This window comes from Physeter macrocephalus, chromosome 9, assembly GCF_002837175.3.
Source record: "Physeter macrocephalus isolate SW-GA chromosome 9, ASM283717v5, whole genome shotgun sequence".
Taxonomy (NCBI): Eukaryota; Metazoa; Chordata; class Mammalia; order Artiodactyla; family Physeteridae; genus Physeter; species Physeter macrocephalus.
The window spans coordinates 40,820,676-40,840,190 of record NC_041222.1 but is presented as its reverse complement, the minus strand read 5'-3'; the positions used below and the strand labels follow the sequence as shown (position 1 = coordinate 40,840,190).

Genomic DNA, 19,515 nt, shown 5'->3' with positions numbered 1-19,515 from the left:
TTCTTAAAGAGAGATGGATGAAGAGAGGACCTTTCCTTCCCTCCCTTCCTGCTTGGTGTGCCTGATGTCCAGACATGTCATACTGAATTTCTGCAGCCATTTTGGAACCATGAGGAAGAGGCCAAGAGAATTCTAGAGAGGGCAACCCAGTGCTCTTACAGCTCTGAGCCTCTGAACCAGCCCTGGGGATGCACACTTCCAAACTTCTTTTTGTACAAGCAATGAAATATCTGTATTTGTTTTTAGTCAGGAATTTATTCTATTACTTTTGGTCAAAAGCATTATAACTAAAATGCTACTTAATAAATGAAATTTGGCTTCTAAATCCATCTAAAGTACTTGCTAGTAATCTCAGCTCAAGAGTCAAGTGTTTTCTGAGAACTGACTTTTTCCTGTATTGGGCTCTGGTGGGTATAAAAGTGGGCCAGATATGATCCCTATACTCAAGGAGCCTATAATCTAACAGGGAAAGAGAAACATACTCTATTTGCAATATTATAATTTTATTACTTATATTTTAATAAACACCCAAAACCCAAAACTTGACTACACATTCATCTCAAGAGGAAGTTTGTTATGATTCAGAATCATCTGGTGCTTTGAGATGTTTTCCCCTTGAACTATCTAAGTCAAGTCAGACAATTTCCATGTGAGGTCAATATTATGATCCTATTTCACAGGTGAGGAAAGAGAGACCTACAGATTTATGGTGACTGGTCTGTAGTAGCAGCATTCACAAGTGAATTAACCAGATTTTGAAGCAGCACTATTTTTCTTCTACTATATTACTCTGCCCCTTTCTTTAACATTTGTGATTTCCCAAAAATGTAGGCAAATAGAATACAGGCAAATGTGCAAAAACAGATGTTTAATCTAGTGGAGCCTCTTCAGATCTCTGGTTTTAGAAAACTCTTCAAAGAGCACAGCTCACATCAGTCTCTTATTATCTGCAGTTAACCTTCTAGAAGCATAATTTAGCCAATGATGGGTCAGTATATTCCAACAGAGATTTCTGGATGATGGAAATGTTCTATATTTCTGCTGCATCTTTCCAATATGGTAGCCTCTAGCCACATGTGGCTCCTGGGCATGTGAAATGCAACTAGTGACTGAGGAACTGGATTTTTAATTTTATTTAATTCTAATTAATTTACATTTAATTTATTGAACAGTACAGGAACAGATTACAGATCTCATTAATCTCTTTCAGGATGGATGGGTAAAGAAAACGTGGTATATATACAATGGAATCTTATTCAGCCATAAAAAAGAAGGAAATCCTGCCATTTGTGACAACATAGATGGAGCTAGAGGGCATTATGCTAAGAGAAAAAAGTCATACAGAGAAAGATGTATACTGTATGATCTCACTTATATGCGGAATAAAAAAAAAAATACCCACAGAGGTGGGGTGGGGGTGGGGAGGAGTGGGCGAAATGGGTGAAGGTGGAAGTTTAATGAAAAAAAGAAAAATGTAAGGGTTCACAACCTTTGTTAATGTAAACCTAGCAAGAATTCCCAAGCACTCAGTTTCTTTATCAACAAAGCTGAAAAATACTATTTTAGCTTCCATAAAGCTGTTTCCAAAAGATGCTTATTTAAAACAGTGATGGGAATACATGTGGACACTTCCTTTTTATTTTTAAATTCTCAGCTCATCTCTTCTTCACCTGCCTCCTTTTCCTACTTTTTCAAATTTAGTTGCATTCAGCTTAAACATCACCATGTCTGTGAATCCCCCAGTCAGTCACAGATAGAAATCCAACTCAAAGAGCTTTAAAGCTTTAAAAAGTCCTACAAGAAAATAGTATCATATGTCCATTAAACTCCATCAGTGTAATCATATGGACTCAGCAAAATCAACAGAACAACGATGACACAACAACAACAAAAGCAAAAGCAAAAACCAACATGTGTTTTTAAAACACAAAATGGCCCCCAAACTTAAGCCAAATACTTGAACTAGTGCTTAACTGAAGAAAGTATGATCTGTTCTATCCCTTTATTTGGTTTCAAAGGTAATTTTGATTTTATGTAATTTTTGCATTTCCTGCGAAATTCTAAACACAGGCTCTGAGTAAGATGCAACTTTCATGTGCTATATTTGATGTAGATGGTAATTGTAATATACTCACTGTTTGGAAAATTCTGCTTACTTCTTCCATTTCTTGGGTCCTTTTCTAAGATCTCTAAAATCTATTATATTCCCCAATATTTTAAGAACCAATATTATTTCTGATGTGAAATGATCAATTTGTTGCCATAGAGATTATGTCCAATGACTAATTCTGGTATTTTTGAAACCTGAAAGCCAGAGACCAGTATATGTGATACAATAACTGTCACTAATAAGTCAGAATATATATTCACACATATATGGTTATATGTGGGTAAACACCCACATAAATTAGTTATGTGTTTTACAAGCAATGAAAACTCTTTGGGAACAGAACCTATGAAAACAAGATCAGAGAGGCTCTTGCTGCCATATTATCATCCTGAGGCTATAGTCATACATACAGAATAAAATACTGTTAATCTAGTAATCGATCAGCTGGAACTTTCCATTAAGTAGTCCTTCTGCACATCAACCGAACAACAAAGATTAATTCTCTGCTGGTTCCTGAAATGTCTTTGGAGTGTTAAAAATTTTTAACATTATATTAAAATATTCCTGTTTTAAATTACAGTAAAATTTTCATGGATAATTAATGACTCGTATGTTATGTAAATAACTAATTTAAAAATACTCCAACTATGGTATAGAACAGTGGTTCCCAAATGCCAGACCTGGGATTAGTAAATTTCATGACAATTTTGTTATCATTCTATGGAGAAGTGTGAAAAATAAGGACCTAAGAGATTATCTCTCATTCTGTATGTTCTTCTAAATTTTTCAGGGTTAAAATATCTGTTCTTCATGTAGGCAAGCTTGTGTTAGCCACTGAGATTCTTTGGAGTCTCTGGGAAACACTGCTATAGAGCAAGATTTCTTGAATAGTAACTCCTAGAGCATGATATAGAGAATCAGAATATCTGGGAGGAGGGTCTAGAAATTAACATGTTTAACCAGTTTTCCTTGATTCAGATACATCCTAATGTTTGAGAACCACTAGTATGGAGTAAAGTGTACAAACGTTGAATCCAAATACTCGAAAGTTTGAAATCTTGCCTTGTCATTTACTAGCTGGGTGACCTAAGATACTTTTAAAGTCTGGCAGCCTTCACTGTCTCCCCTGTAAAATGACTGGGCCTTTAGGAGAATGAAAACATTAATCAGTATAAAGTTTCCAACAGCACTTGGTCCAGAAAAGAAACCCAAGAAAATCAGTTCTCCACCATACCCTTGTACATGCTAGTTAAGTATTCACCATGCTACTTAAGTGTCCATTATATACCTTGCATATGTATTTTTGGATAGGCAGCATTTTAAGATGGTCCTCCCCAAATTCCCAACCACCAGTTATTCAGTTAAACACGAATCTAGGTATTTCTGTATAGGAATTTTGCTCATGTAATTAAAGTCCCAAATCAGTTGATCTTAAGATGGAGAGATTATTCTGGTGGGTCTGACTTGACTACATGAACCCTTTAAAAACAGAGAGATTTTTCTTGCTGGTTGTCCCACAGGAAGTCAGAGAGATACACTTAGGCAGGCCTGGAAGAAGGCCAACATCCCTGTTGTGAACTGCCTATGGGGCCACATGGCAAGGACCTGAGAGCAGTTGCTGAGATCACTCTCCAACTGTCAACCTCTGTCCTACAACTGCAAGGAAATGAAATCTGAAACAACCTAAAGGAGCAAAGGGGGAGATTCTTCCCTAGAGGAGCCTCCAGAGGAGCATGCAGCTGGCCGACATCCTGATATCATCTTTGCCATACCCTGAACAGAGAACCCAGCCATGCTGTGCCAGACTTCTGACCTACAGAACTGTGAGATAATAAAGTGTTCTTTTAAATCTCTAAGTTTGTGATAATTTGTTAGATGACAATAAATATATATATATAACAGAATTGTATTATATGATTGTTTTTAAAAGTTAACATTATTTGAAGAACAAATTCCTCCTCTTGCCTTTTCCACCATACACCTATGCTTGTATCTGTAACAGAAATAAGAAGTGACAGTTCTTATCTTCCGAGGGCCAAATGGAAGGAGAAACAACATACTCACTATTTTGACATATTACCAAGGACTACATAAATGCACATCTCTTTCACTCCATCTCCTTTAGTTTGTTATAAATGCCCTACAGTGAAATAATGTTCCCATCTTGCCCACAGGCTTAGCTAAGAATCTAGAAGTGACAGGAACTGAACTTTTAACTTGAAGAAACAGCAATTCCCAAAGGTTTACAACTGTGAAGAGCTTCCTTCCTTGTTATTGTTGTTGAATTTTCATTTTCTTAGTCCTTCTATATGGTTGGGGGAAGGGAATTGGTACTTTTGGCCTTCTGATCAAGAAGATCAAGATTTTTTTTTTGAAAGTCTTGGGACTTCAGTAAGAATACTCAGCTTTATATGTTCTTCAAACTAAATCCCAATTGGTTTGGATTATTTAGACCAGGAACTTAGACATTCAACCAAACTCCACCTTCTAAAGTATTTCAAATAAAAATAAATCATGTCTCCAATCTCAATGAGGTCAGATCTAATAGGACAATAATGATCTCTTTTCCCCTTTTTATAACCTAAAGCAAGTGTATATAGGAATATCTACTTGTGTACGAAACGTGTGCATGTCCCATGTAGACAATAATACACAACATTTATTAAGCAACTGTATGCCAGATCCTGTTGTGGGCACTCGAACTGTATTAATTTAACTGCCATAACGTCTCTTCTAGAAAGGTAGCATAAGTTCTAACATTATGCCTTTTGTACAATGCAGAAACTATATATAGAGTATTTAAATAATTTGCCCAAGATCATATAGCTAATAAGTGGAGAAGTTGGAACCCAGAAATTCTGGCTCTTGAGTTGTGTATATAATGCTTACTCTACTTTGAGATGAGATGTATTATTTCTCTTAGTCGACAAATCTACTGCATGCAAAGTGCAGCCTTCAGCAGAAGACGCAGGACCTTCGTGTCAAAGAATGTTGCCTCTGCTTGGAGAGGCAAAATGCACAGGCGTGAAACAAGGAAACATCTAAAAACCAGTAACTGAGTCCACACCTTTCTCTCTCCTTCACTACTGCTCTTGGCAAGAAAAATGAAGGATACAAAAGCCTACTTTAAAGCTTCTGACTAGAGCATAAAAAATTCAATAAGGCACCATAAAACAGATAGTATACTTTAATAGTTTATATAACAAGACAGAAGCTTTTAGTTCAAGTTATGAGATGAATAGGTCTTGAAGGTGACTCCCTGGATCCCTGTTCAAAGCACCCTGCACCCAAAATCCCTGGCCCAAAACACCCTGTACTTGAAATGCTTGTGTTGAAATGAAGGAAGGCACAATTCACCTCTCTTGGTCCTGGGCTATTTGTTACTATCACTTATTAAGCAGTGTGTCAGTGTGTGTGTGCGTGTGTATGTGCACACACACGTTTAAAAACAAAACAAAGGCATAAAATTCACAGAAGGGACCTTTTTCCTGGAAGCACAATTTAGAACTACTCCGTTTTCTTGCCACCATGTTAGAAATGAGCTTTGAAAATAGAACTAGCAGGGACCTTCAAGATGGCGGAGGAGTAAGACGTGGAGATTACCTTCCTCCCCACAAACACATCAGAAATACATCTACATGTGGAACTGCTCCTACAGAGCACCTACTGAATGCTGGCAGAAAAACTCAGACTTCCCAAAAGGCAAGAAAATCCCCACGTACCTGGGTAGGGCAAAAGAAAAAAGAAAGACAAAAGAATAGGGACAGGACCTGCCCATCTGGGAGGGAGCTGTGAAGGAGGAAAAGTGTCCACACAATAGGGATCCCCTTCACTGGTGGAGACTGCGGGTGGCGGCGGGGGGGGGGAAGTTTCAGAGCCATGGAGGAGAGCGCAGCAACAGGGGTGCAGAGGGCAAAGCAGAGAGATTCCCGCACAGAGGATCGGTGCCGACCAGCACTCACCAGCCCGAGAGGCTTGCCTGCCCACCCGCCGGGGCGGGCGGGGTCTGGGAGCTGAGGCTCGGGCTTTGGTCAGAAGCCGGGAGAGGACTGGGGTTGGCGGCATGAACACAGCCTGAAGGGGGCTAGTGCGCCACAGCCAGCCGGGAGGGAGTCCGGAAAAAAGTCTGGACCTGCCTAAGAGGCAAGAGACCATTGTTTTGGGGTGCATGAGGAGAGGGGATTCAGAGCACCACCTAAACGAGCTCCAGAGATGGACACGAGCCATGGCTACCAGCTCGGACACCAGAGATGGGGATGAAACTCTAACACTGCTGCTACAGCCACAAAGAATCCTGTGTGCAAGCACAGGTCACTATCCACACTCCCCCTTGGGAGCCTGTGCAGCCCGCCACTGCCAGGGTCCCGTGATCCAGGGACAACTTCCCCAGGAGAACACACAGCACGCCTCAGGCTGTTGCAACGTCACACCGGCCTCTGCCTCCGCTGTCTCGCCTCCCATTCCAATTATAACTACCGTACCCCTCTCTGCCCCCAGCATGAGTGAGCCAGAGCCCCCTAATAAGCTGCTGCTTTAACCCCTTCCTGTCTGGGTGGGAAGAGAGGCCTGAGAGCAACCTACACACAGAGGTGGGTCCAAAACCAAAGCCGAACCCCGGGAGCTGTGTGAACAAAGAAGAGAAAGGGAAATTTCTCCGTGCAGCATCAGGAGCAGCAGATTAAATCCCCACAATCAACTTGATATACCCTGCATCTGTGGAAAACCTGAAGGGACAACGAATCATCCCAAAATTGAGGTAGTGGACTTTGGGAGCAACTGTAGACTTGGGGCTTGCTGTCTGCGACTGACTTGTTTCTGATTTTTATGTTTATCTTAATATAGTTTTTAGCACTTGTTATCATTGGTGGATTTCTTTATTGGTTTGGTAGCTCTCTTCTATTTTTTTATTATTACTTTAAAATTTTTTTATTTTAATAATTTTTTAAATTTTAATAATTAAAAAAAAGTTTTTAATTTGTTATTATTTTTTTCTTTCTTTTTTTCTCCCTTTTCTTCTGAGCCGTGTGGCTGACAGGGTCTTGGTGCTCCAGCCTGCTGTCAGACCTGAGCCTCTGAGGTGGGAGAGCCGAGGTCAGGACAATGGACCACCAGACACCGCCCGGCCTCACGTAATATCAATCGGCGAGAGCTCTCCCAGAAGTCTCTGTCTCAACACTAAGACCCAGCTCCACCAAGTCCAGCAAGCTCCAGTGCTGGACACCCCATGCCAAACAACTAGCAAGACAGGAACACAACCCCACCCATTAGCAGAGAGGCTGCCTAAAATCATACTAAGTTCACAGACACCCCAAAACACAACACCGGATGCTGTCCTGCCCACCACAAAGACAAGATCCAGCCCCACCCACCAGAACACAGGCACCAGTCCCCTCTACCAGTCAGCCTAAACAACCACAGAGACAAGATCCAGCCCCACCCACCAGAACACAGGCACCAGTCCCCTCTACCAGTCAGCCTAAACAAGCTGCTGAATAAACCTCACCCACTGCAGGCAGACACTAAAAACAATGGGAACTACAAACCTGAAGCCTGTGAAAAGGAGACCCCAAACACAGTAAGTTAAACAAAATGAGAAGACAGAGAAATATGCAGCAGATAAAGCAGTAAGGTAAAAACCCAGCAGAGCAAACAAATGAAGAGGAAATAGGCAGTCTACCTGAAAAAGAATTCAGAGTAATGATAGTAAAGAGGATCCAAAATCTTGGAAATAGAATGGAGAAAATACAAGAAATGTTTAACAAGGACCTAGAAGAACTAAAGAGGAAACAAACAATGATGAACAACAAAATAAATGAAATTAAAAATTCTCTAGGACTCAATAACCGAATAACTGAGGCAGAAGAACGGATATGTGACATGGAAGATATAATAGTGGAAATAACTACTGCAGAGCAGAATAAAGAAAAAAGAATGAAAACAATTAAGGACAGTCTCAGAGACCTCTGGGACAACATTAAATGCACCAACATTTGAGTTATAGGGATCCCAGAAGAAGAAGAGTAAAAGGAAGGGTCTGAGAAAATATTTGAAGAGATTATAGTTAAAAACTTCTCTAACATGGGAAAGGAAATAGTCAATCAAGTCCAGGAAGTGCAGAACATATAAATCCAAGGAGAAACATGCCAAGACATATATTAATCAAACTATCAAAAATCAAATAAAAAGAAAAAATATTAAAAGCAGCAAGGGAGGGGCTTCCCGGGTGGCGCAGTTGTTGAGAGTCGCCTGCCGATGCAGGGGATACAGGTTCGTGCCCCAGTCTGGGAGGGTCCCACATGCCACAGAGCGGCTGGGCCCGTGAGCCATGGCCACTGAGCCTGCACATCTGGAGCCTGTGCTCCGCAACGGGAGAAGCCACAACAGTGAGAGGCCCGCATACAGCAAAAAAAAAAAAAAAAAAAAAAAAAAAAAGCAGCAAGGGAGGGCTTCCCTGGTGGCACAGTGGTTGAGAGTCTGCCTGCCAATGCAGGGGACACGGGTTTGAGCCCTGGTCTGGGAGGATTCCACATGCCGCAGAGCAATTGGGCCCGTGAGCCACAATTACTGAGCCTGCGCATCTGGAGCCTGTGCTCCGCAACAAGAAAGGCTGTGATAGTGAGAGGCCCACACACCGCAATGAAGAGTGGCCCTGCTTGCCACAACTAGAGAAAAGCCCTCACACAGAAACGAAGACCCAACACAGCCATAAATAAATATATTAATTAATTTTAAAAAAAAAGCAGCAAGGGAAAACCAACAAATAACATACAAAGGAATCCCCATAAGGTTAAGAGCTGATCTTTCAATAGAAACTCTGCAAGCCAGAAGAGAGTGGCAGGACATATTTAAAGTGATGAGAGAGAAAGACCTACAACCAAGATTACCTAGCAAGCATCTCATTCAGATTCGATGGAGAAATTAAAACGTTTACAGACAAGAAAAAGTTAAGAGAATTCAGCACCACCAAACCAGCTTCACAACAAATGCTAAAGGCAAGAAATGCAAGAGAAGGAAAACCTACAAAAACAAACCCCAAACAATTAAGAAAATGGTAATAGGAAGGTAATTAAGGTAATTGATAATTACCTTAAATGTAAATGGATTAAATGCTCCCCAAAAAAGACAAAGACTGGCTGAATGGATACAAAAACAAGACCCGTATGTATGCTTTCTTCAGACCTAGGGACACAGACAGACTGAAAGTGAGGGGATGGAAAAAGATATTCCATGCAAATGGAAATCAAAAGAAAGCTGGAGTAGTGATTCTCATATCAGACAATAGAGACTTTAAAATAAAGACAATTAAAAGAGACAAAGAAGGACAGTATATAATGATCAATGGATCAATCCAAGAAGAAGATATAACAATTGTAAATATTTATGCACCCAACATAGGAGCACCTCAATATGCAAGGCAAATCCTAACAGCCATAAAAGGGGAAATCGACATTAACACAATCATAGTAGGGAACTTTAACACCTCACTTTCACCAATGGACAGAACACCCAAAATGAAAAAAATAAGGAAACACAAGCTTTAAATGACACATTAAACAAGATGGACTTAATTGATATTTATAGGACATTCCATCCAAAAACAACAGAATACACTTTCCCCTCAAGTGCTCATGGAACATTCTCCAGGATAGGTCATGTCTCGGGTCACAAATCAAACCTTGATAAATTTAAGAAAATTGAAATTCTATCAAGTACCTTTTCCAACCACAACATTATGAGACTAGATAACAATTACAGGGGGAAAAAACTGTAAAAAATACAAACACATGGACACTAAACAATACGCTAATAAATAACCAAGAGATCACTGAAGAAATCAAAGGGGAAAACAAAAATACCTAGAAACAAATGACAATGAAAACACGATGACCCAAAACCTATGGGATGCAGGAAAAGCAGTTCTAAGAGGGAAATTTATAGCAATACAATCCTACCTCAAGAAACAAGAAAAATCTCAAATAAACAACTGAAATTTACACCTAAAGCAATTAGAAGAAAAAAACAAAAACAAAAAAACCCCCAAAGTTAGCAGAAGGGAAGAAAACATAAAGCTCAGATCAGAAAAAAATGAAAAAGATATGAAGGAAATGATAGCAAAGATCAAATAAACTAGAAGTTGGTTCTTTCAGAAGATAAACAAAATTGATAAACCATTAGCTAGACTCATCAAGAAAAAAAAGGAGAAGACTCAAATCAAAAGAATTAAAAATGAAACAGAAGTACCAACTGCCACTGCAGAAATACCAAGTATCATGAGAGATTACTACAAGCAACTATATGTCAATAAAATGGACAACCTAGAAAAAATGGACAAATTCTTAGAAAAGCTCAACCTTTCAAGACAGAACAAGGAAGAAATAACAAAAGCCCAAGACCAGATGGCTTCACAGGCGAATTCTATCAAACATTTAGAAAACAGCTAATACCCATCCTTCTCAAACTCTTCCAAAATATAACAGAGGGAGGAACACTCCCAAATTCATTCTATGAGGACAACATCACCCTGATTCCAAAACCAGAAAAAGAAGTCACAAAGAAAGAAACCTACAGGCCAATATCACTGATGAACATAGATGCAAAAATCCTCAGCAAAATACTAGCAAACAGAATCCAACAGCAAATTAAAAGGATCATACACCATGATCAAGTGGGGTTTATCCCAGGAATGCAAGGATTCTTCAATATATGCAAATCAATGTGATACACCATACCAACAAATTGAAGGAGAAAAACCGTATGATCATCTCAATAGATGGAGAAAAAGCTTCTCACAAAATTCAACACCCATTTATGATAAAAACTCTCCAGAAAGTAGGCATAGAGGGAACCTACCTCAACATAATGAAGGCCATATATGACAAACCCTCAGCCAACATCGTTCTCAATGGTGAAATACTGAAACCATTTCCTCTAAGACCAGGAGCAAGACAAGGCTGCCCAATCTCACCGCTATTATTCAACATAGTTTTGGAAGTTTTAGCCACAGCAATCAGAGAAGAAAAAGAAATAAAAGGAATCCAAATTAGAAAAGAAGAAGTAAAACTGTCACTGTTTGCAGATGACATGATACTATATGTAGAGAATCCTAAAGATGCTACCAGAAGACCACTAGAGCTAATCAATGAATTTGGTAAAGTAGCAGCATACATAAAATCCTGTTCAGAAAATGAATGCACAGAAATCTTTCATTCCTATACACTAATGATGAAAAATCTGAAAGAGAAATTAAGGAAACACTCCCATTTACCACTGCAACAAAAGGAATAAAATACCTAGGAATAAACCTACCTAAGGAGACAAAAGGCCTGTATGCAGAAAACTATAAGACACTGATGAAAGAAATTAAAGATGATACAAACAGATCGAGAGATATACCATGTTCTTGGACTGGTAGAATCAACACTGTGAAAATGACTATACTACCCAAAACAATCTATAGATTCAATGCAATCTCTATCAAACTACCAACAGCATTTTTCAAGGAACTGGAACAAGAAATTTCAAAATTTGTATGGAAACACAAAAGACCCCGAATAGCCAAAGCAATCTTGAGAAAGAAAAATGGGGCTGGAGGAATCACGCTCCCTGACTTCACACTCTCTGACTTCAGACTATATGACAAAGCTACAGTAATCAAGACAGTATGGTACTGGCAAAAAGACAGAAATATAGATCAATGGAACAGGATAGAAAGCCCAGAGATAAACCCACACACATATGGTCACCTTATCTTTGATAAAGGATGCAAGAAAACACAATGGAGAAAAGACAGGCTCTTCAGTAAGTGGTGCTGGAAAAACTGGACAGCTACATGTAAATGAATGAAATTAGAACACTTCCTAACACCATACACGAAAATAAACTCAAAATGGATTAAAGACCTAAATGTAAGGCCAGACACTACAAAACTCTTAGAGGAAAACAGAGGTAGAACACTCTATGACATAAATCACATCAAGATCCTTTTTGACCCACCTCCTAGAGAAATGGAAATAGAAACAAAAATTAACAAATGGGACCTAATGAAACCTAAAAGTTTTTGCACAGCAAAGGAAACCACAAACAAGATGAAAAGACCACTCTCAGAATGGGAGAAAATATTTGCAAATGAAGCAACTGACAAAGGATTAATCTCCAAAATATACAAGCAGCTCATGCAGCTCAATATCAAAAAACAAACAACCCAATCCAAAAATGGATGGAAGACCTAAATAGACATTTCTCCAAAGACGACATACAGACTGCCAACAAACACATGAAAGGATGCTCAACATCACTAATCATTAGAGAAATGCAAATCAAAACCACAATGAGGTATCACTTCACACCAGTCAGAATGGCCATCATCAAGAAATCTACAAACAATAAGTGATGGAGAGGGTGTGGAGAAAAGGGAACCATCTTGCACTCTTGGTGGGAATGTAAGTTGATACAGCCACTATGGAGAACAGTATGGAGGTTCCTTAAAAAACTAAAAATAGAATTACCATATGACCCAGCAATCCCACTACTGGGCATATACCCTGAACAAACCGTAATTCAAAAAGAGTCACGTACCACAATGTTCGTTGCAGCTCTATTTACAATAGCCAGAACATGGAAGCACCTAAATGTCCATCAACAGATGAATGGATAAAGAAGATATGGCACACATATACAATGGAATATTACTCAACCATAAAAAGAAACAAAACTGAGTTATTTGTAGTGAGATGGATTGACCTAGAGTCTGTCATACAGAGTGAAGTAAGTCAGAAAGAGAAAAACAAATACCATATGCTAACATGGAATCTAAAAGAAAAAAATGGTTCTGATGAACCTAGGGGCAGGGTAGGCATAAAGACACAGATTTAGAGAATGGACTTGAGGACACGGGGAGGGGGAAGGGTAAGCTGGGACAAAGTGAGAGAGTAGCATGGACATATATACACTACCAAATGTAAAACAGCTAGTGGGAAGCAGCTGCATAGCACAGGGAAGATCAGCCCAGTGCTTTGTGACCACCTAGAGGGTGGGATAGGGAGGGTGGGAGGGAGACGCAAGAAGGAGGTGATATGGGGATTTATGTATACATATAGGTGATTCAGCATAAAATAGTACAACAGTGTAAAGCAATTACACTCCAATGAACATGTTAAAAAAAAACAGAAAATAGAACTAGTACAACTTTATCTCTCCAGAAATACTGTGTCTCTGAAACTTACATATCTCAAATATAAATTAAATTTTAAATAACGTAAGGGGGAGTCTATTTATAAGGGACTTGTGATGTATCATTTCTAATAGAAAAATTACCCTTTAAATGATCTATTTTGGAAGTGAATTTGTGCCACATCTGTTTTAAAGGAATTGCTCTCTTCAAGATTCCTCATCTCTCACTGAACTATGGTAATATCTTTCTAACTGCTTTCTGTGTCATCACAAGCCTCACAACATTCACCCTTATTCCTTCTCAGCCCCAAGTTTATTCTCCGTATCACCTACAATAGGGGCTCTATATCTGGACCCATGGATAGAATTCAGTGGTCCATAAACTTGGATAAAAATAAAGTATCTTTATTTTCACTAATCTCGACCGAAATTTAGCATTTCCTTCTATGATGAAAGGAGAAACAAATTTCAGTATTATTTGTAGTAGATGTGAGCTAGTCGCCAAACAAAACCACAGACATTTTCATATCTCACTACAGTTACAGCAAATATCCCCAATATCATGTAAGTGCACCACCATTCAAAATTATCTTAGTTATTAGATCTCATCCTAGATCTTATTATTTAGTGCATTTAATAAAAAAGCACATATATAGCTGTATTACAGATTTGTTTCTTTTTTATATTTTGATCACTGTGTTTCAATGTAATTGGTCTCCTTTGAAATTCTATATGTCTGTTTAAAAAACACTTCTGTGAAGGGATCTCTAGGCTTTCCCAGACAGTTAAAGCAGTCCATGGCACACATACAAGAATTAAGAACCTCTGCTCTGGAAGGATCTTTCTAACGTTTTCATAATGTTACTCCCTTAACTTAAACTTCTTCAGTGGCACCAAGCCATCTCCCTAATAGCGTCCAAATCCTTTGTGGTTCACAGAAGACCTTCCATGATCTACATGTCTCCTTCCACTGCCTCGTTGCCTGTGTTGATCCTTGTACTCTGCTTTCTATCTGTTCCAAACTGTTTCAAGTTCCCAGATGCACTGAACCATCACAGTTCTCTTTTATCTCTGGGCACACTGTTCTCTCTGATAAAAAGTCTCTCCCTAATTGACTGCTGGTAAATTCAAGACCCAGCTCAAGGGTGAAAAATCAAGAGTTCAGTTTTGGATATGCCAAGTATAAAATACCTATTAGACATCCAAGTGGAAATGTCATGTCTGGAATTCTGATGAAAGGTCAGAACTGTGAATGTGAGTTTGGAAGGCAGCAGCATAGAAATGGTCTTTGAAGCTGAGGGACTTGATGAAATCAACTGTGGAATGAGCACAGACAGAAAAGAGAAAGTGCTCCAGGAGGGCTGGGTATGCTGACCAGCACCTGCACAGTGGTTATTCTCTTTAGATTAGGGTCACTTCTCTTTGAGGCAAAATGTGCAAATTCCAAGGGCCCAACCATCAGTGACCCAAAGTTCACACCACAGAGGTGTACTCTGAGTTCTGCACTGAGCAAATGGCTACAGTCAGGGAGGGGGGAACCAACAGTTACTAGCTGTGTCACCCTGAAAGATTAGTAACAGCACCTCTATTTCACAGAGAATGTAACTGGTATACAAACAGTCATACAGACCTGAGTTAAAATCCTGACTCCATTCTTTATTGGCTGCGTAACCTTGGACAAGAGACTTAATGTCTCCCAAATTTCATCAGTAAGTGAAGCTGTAAGGAGAATTAAGTAAAATAATGGATACAAGTCCAATGCCTAACATATAATAAATGCCCAAAATGCATTAGCTGTTGATATGAAATACTTTGGTCAGTGTTACTAATCCCGTTACTGTGCCTAAGAAATTGACCCAGGTGTATGCAACTCCAAAGCTTGTGATCATTCCGCTGTGCCATGCCACGACTCCTGTGCTTGAGAATACCTGATTTTGGCTCTATCCCTTCTTTCTCTGTTTACTTCTCTAACGCTCCCTAAGATTTAATTCATTTTTTTTTTAATTGGAAAGTGCTGCTTCCTGAAACTGGCTCTGCCTACTGCTCTCTGGCAGGAAGTATGTAATTTCACATGGCCTTTTTAAATGTGTGCCCAGGGAAACCCAATGTTTCCCCTTTTCCTCCTCCCAGCCCAACTTACTCTCCAGGGGAACCTCACCAGCTTACTCAGCATGCAGGGCTTGTCAGCAAGGCATACAAGCACTGCCCTTTTCCCAAACTGCAGTGAAACATGTGGATTAGCTACATTCCTGCTGACTCTGCTTTCGTTGTGCATTCTATTTAATAAATCTTCAACCACTGTGGATATGAGAAACAAAAAAGATGGGAGACAGTTAATTTATCCCTGCAGATCAATTAGAAACATGCACCCAGTCTAGCATGATCATCTTCAAAACACCTTTTCTTGTTTTCTGCAGAGTGTGCTCTCCATCCCACTTTGTATTTGTACAGGTGATTCATTGGATCCAGGTGGATGCTCCTAATGAACAACCACCACCAAGGCAGGTATAGGGGACTCTTGCAGAAATCAGAGCATGTAGGTTTCCACGATTCCTGCTTCCTCCTTTGTATGAGTGTAAATGTGTATGCGTGTTTGTGTGTAATCTCATCACATTTTTCTGTCTTACGTTTGGTTGAAAATTGGTCTAGGAGTCTTAATAGTGCAATACATGGGTGCTGACCATTTTTTAAAGTCATTTTCTAAGGTTAAGGAATCTACTTAACTCTCTTTGAACTGTCCTCAACAGAGTTTCCTAAAAGGATTTACTAAAAAAATACATTTATATCAGCAGTTCAAGCAAATTTTCTCTAGATCAGGGCAGATGAAAAGTGGGAGAGAGATGGATCACTTACTGCTTTTAAAGCTTATCTTTGGAAAAGTGTACAGGTTAAATTATTCCTTTTTAAAAAAAATTTCATCAACTTAATCTCCAAGCCCAACACGCTGGATCCATTTTTCTTTATATCTCCTTTTGTTTTAGCATTTGTCATCCCTGCCCATCAAGTGTCCTTGTATCAATTAGGAAAGACATCTGCTAGGATTTCTGACATTTTTCTTCCATTAATGTGGCAGAATCTGCTAACGAACAGTGCGATGTTGTTTCCCTAGCCATTCATAATGCCACAACAAGAGCCATTTGTTTTAATTAGCTAGGTCAGAGGTTCCTAGCATCTTTCCAGATGTGTGGGCAAGACGATGAATAAATGTAGCATTCCAGGCTCTTAAAAATTAATTGCTCAAAATAAAGCCCTGCAAAACCCAACTGCTGTCTGCTTCTAAGCACACTGATTTACACACATGCATACTGCTGGACTCACTTACTTAATTGTTCTATCTTGGTGTCCGAACTTCGGTTCCTAATTGCCATAATTTTATGCAATTTCAGGAAGAAACTCTAATCTTGTCCCTTTTTCCTCTGTAATTCTCTGGATCCATTAGCTCTATGCATGTCTTTACTGCACCTTTGAAATTGGCTGGGGCTTGTTTATCCCAGGGGACTGAAAACTGCTTAAGGGCAACTACTGTCATATTTACTTTTGTAATCACAGAATCTAGTGTCTTATACACTGAAGGTACTACAATATATTGTTGGATTAATGAAAGGCTCTTCTTAACTTTGGCAGATGAATGGCCAATGATACATTCTCCTTAGAAAAACTAAACACATATCCATAGAAATGGAACCCTGCCTACCATTTGAAGGGATTAAGAACTTTGATCTATAGACACAAACTCACCTTGCTCAGTCTATCTAGAGACTGAAGTCCTAGGTGGTGAAACGCATAGATCCAATACTGTTGAAAGTCATGGGGAATCTGATAGAGGAATTCTGTCCTCTTGTTCTCTGCTCCACAATGACACCAAAGAACTTGGGCCATCTATGTCTACTGTAAACAAATCCTGATAGTCCAACCAAGTGAACATGATACCCAAGAGCATTCGTTATGTTGGCTTATGAACGACTGAGCAAACAGGGATGGTAAGTATATGGTTCCACTTACAGCTACATCTCATGGCCATAGCACTCAGATTGTATGCAACACTAACAGTGAATCACTGGTCAAGTCACAATATTAAATCACATTAATTTCTCACATTTAGGTCAGCCCATTGGGTCATTCCTAGTGTACTGAATACTGTCTGCTTTAACAGTTTATTTGGGATTTCCTTTTCTTTTCACCTTAACAGTAGCCTCAAGTTTTCTTTTGTTGGGTCGGGTAATTATCCAGTTAAACTGCCTCCAAAAGATTTAACATGTAGTACCTAGTATCTCAAAGTAACGAGAAATTTGGATTAAATTTCTTCTCATGTTATTTGGCACCCATGACCAGGTAAATGGGAAGAACACTTTTTAGATCTTGGGAGTTGTGGGAAGGTTTGCCATTTTTTTTCATAAATGAGAGTAAACTTATAATCAGTCATAAATATACCTTTAATGGGGGTTTATGACTCCTGTGTTTTTCTCCTGTGGGCCATATTAGGATTTCTTCTGCCTTAATCTCTTTAATGCTCTATTGAGTATGGTTTGTTGTCTACACCTTAAGAAGGACTAGATGGACAACATATTTTCCAATTACAGAGCTCAAAACTGTTTTATACTTTCAGTAATGTATATTCCTTTTTCTTTTTTTCTCCCGTGTCACATTTTTATACTCATTAACCTTAATGCTTTCTTTGGCTTCCTTCCACCTTTTCAAAATCTGATTCTTGCACAGTCTTTCCCAGACTATCATTTCCAATCTTTTTGGAATCTAGTCAATCAGAGTAGATTTTCACCTTCTCCTTAAGAAGGTAGGCTAGCTTCTTTTGAAGGCCACATCATTGATGTCTAGTTCCAGATGATCTTCAGAACACACACACTGTAGTTACTCTGACAGAATCTTCAGTGTTCAGGGTTCCTGGGTATCAATGTTAATTATAATCCATTGTGGATTTCTACTAGTTCTGTGTTTTGGGTTTTTTTTGCATTTCTTGGATGAACTGTTGTGCCATTTCTGATATGCTGTGTCTACCTCCTCTGAATTGAGAGTCTTTCATAAGTCTCAACACTCCTCTAATACCAATTTACACAGCACCCAACAAGATCTCCCAAAGCCTCACAATAGAATATCCCACATCCCACAGCCCACACAATAACAAGAAACACCTTGCCCAGGAATTCAGCCAAGATGGCGGAGTAGAAGGACATGCTCTCACTCCCTCTTGCAAGAACACCAGAATCACAACTAGCTGCTGGACAATCATCGACAGGAAGACACTGGAACTCACCAAAAAAGATACCCCACATCCAAAGACAAAGGAGAGGCCACAATGAGACGGTAGGAGGAGCAAAATCACAGTAAAATCAAATCCCATAACTGCTGGGTGGGTGACTCACAGACTGGAGAACACTTATACCACAGAAGTCCGCCCACTGGAGTGAAGGTTCTGAGCCCCACGTCAGGCTTCCCAATCTGGGGGTCTGGCAATAGGAGGAGGAATTCTTAGAGAATCAGACTTTGAAGGCTAGTGGGATTTGACTGCAGGACTTCGACAGGACTGGGGGAAACATGGACTCCACTCTTGGAGGGCACACACAAAGTAGTGTGCGCATCAGGACCCAGCGGAAGGAGCAGTGACCCCAGGGGAGACTGAACCACATTTACCTGCTAGTGTTGGAGGGTCTCCTGCAGAGACGGGAGGAAGCTGTGGCTCACCGTGGGGACAAGGACACTGGCAGCAGAAGTTCTGGGAAGCACTCCTTGCCGTGACCCCTCCCAGAGTCCGCCATTAGCCCCACCAAGAGCCCAGGTAGGCTCCAGTGTTGGGTTGCCTCAAGCCAAACAACCAACAGGGAGGGAACCCAGTCCCACCCATCAGCAGTCAAGGGGATCAAAGTTTTACTCAGCTCTACCCACCACCAGACCCTCCCATCAGGAAATTTGCACAAGCCTCTTAGATAGCCTCATCCACTAGAGGGCAGAAAGCAGAAGCAAGAAGAACTACAATCCTGCAGCCTGTGGGAAGGAAACCACATTCACAGAAAGATAGATAAGATGAAAAGGCAGAGGGCTATGTACCAGATGAAGGAACAAGTTAAAAGCCAAGAAAAACAACTAAATGAAGTGGAGATAGTCAACCTTCCAGAAAAAGAATTCAGAATAATGATAGTGAAGATGATCCAGGACCTCGGAAAAAAAATGGAGGCAAAGATCAAGAAGATGCAAGAAATGTTTAACAAATACCTAGAAGAATT

At 39.8% G+C, this 19,515-nt stretch overlaps 1 protein-coding gene across 14 annotated transcripts in view; it reads right to left on the bottom strand.

Annotated features, from left to right (window-relative positions):
• Positions 1 to 19,515, bottom strand: part of TRPM3 (transient receptor potential cation channel subfamily M member 3) — an 832,361-nt gene that overhangs the window by 391,526 nt on the left and 421,320 nt on the right. The gene's annotated exons all lie outside the window — the stretch shown is intronic.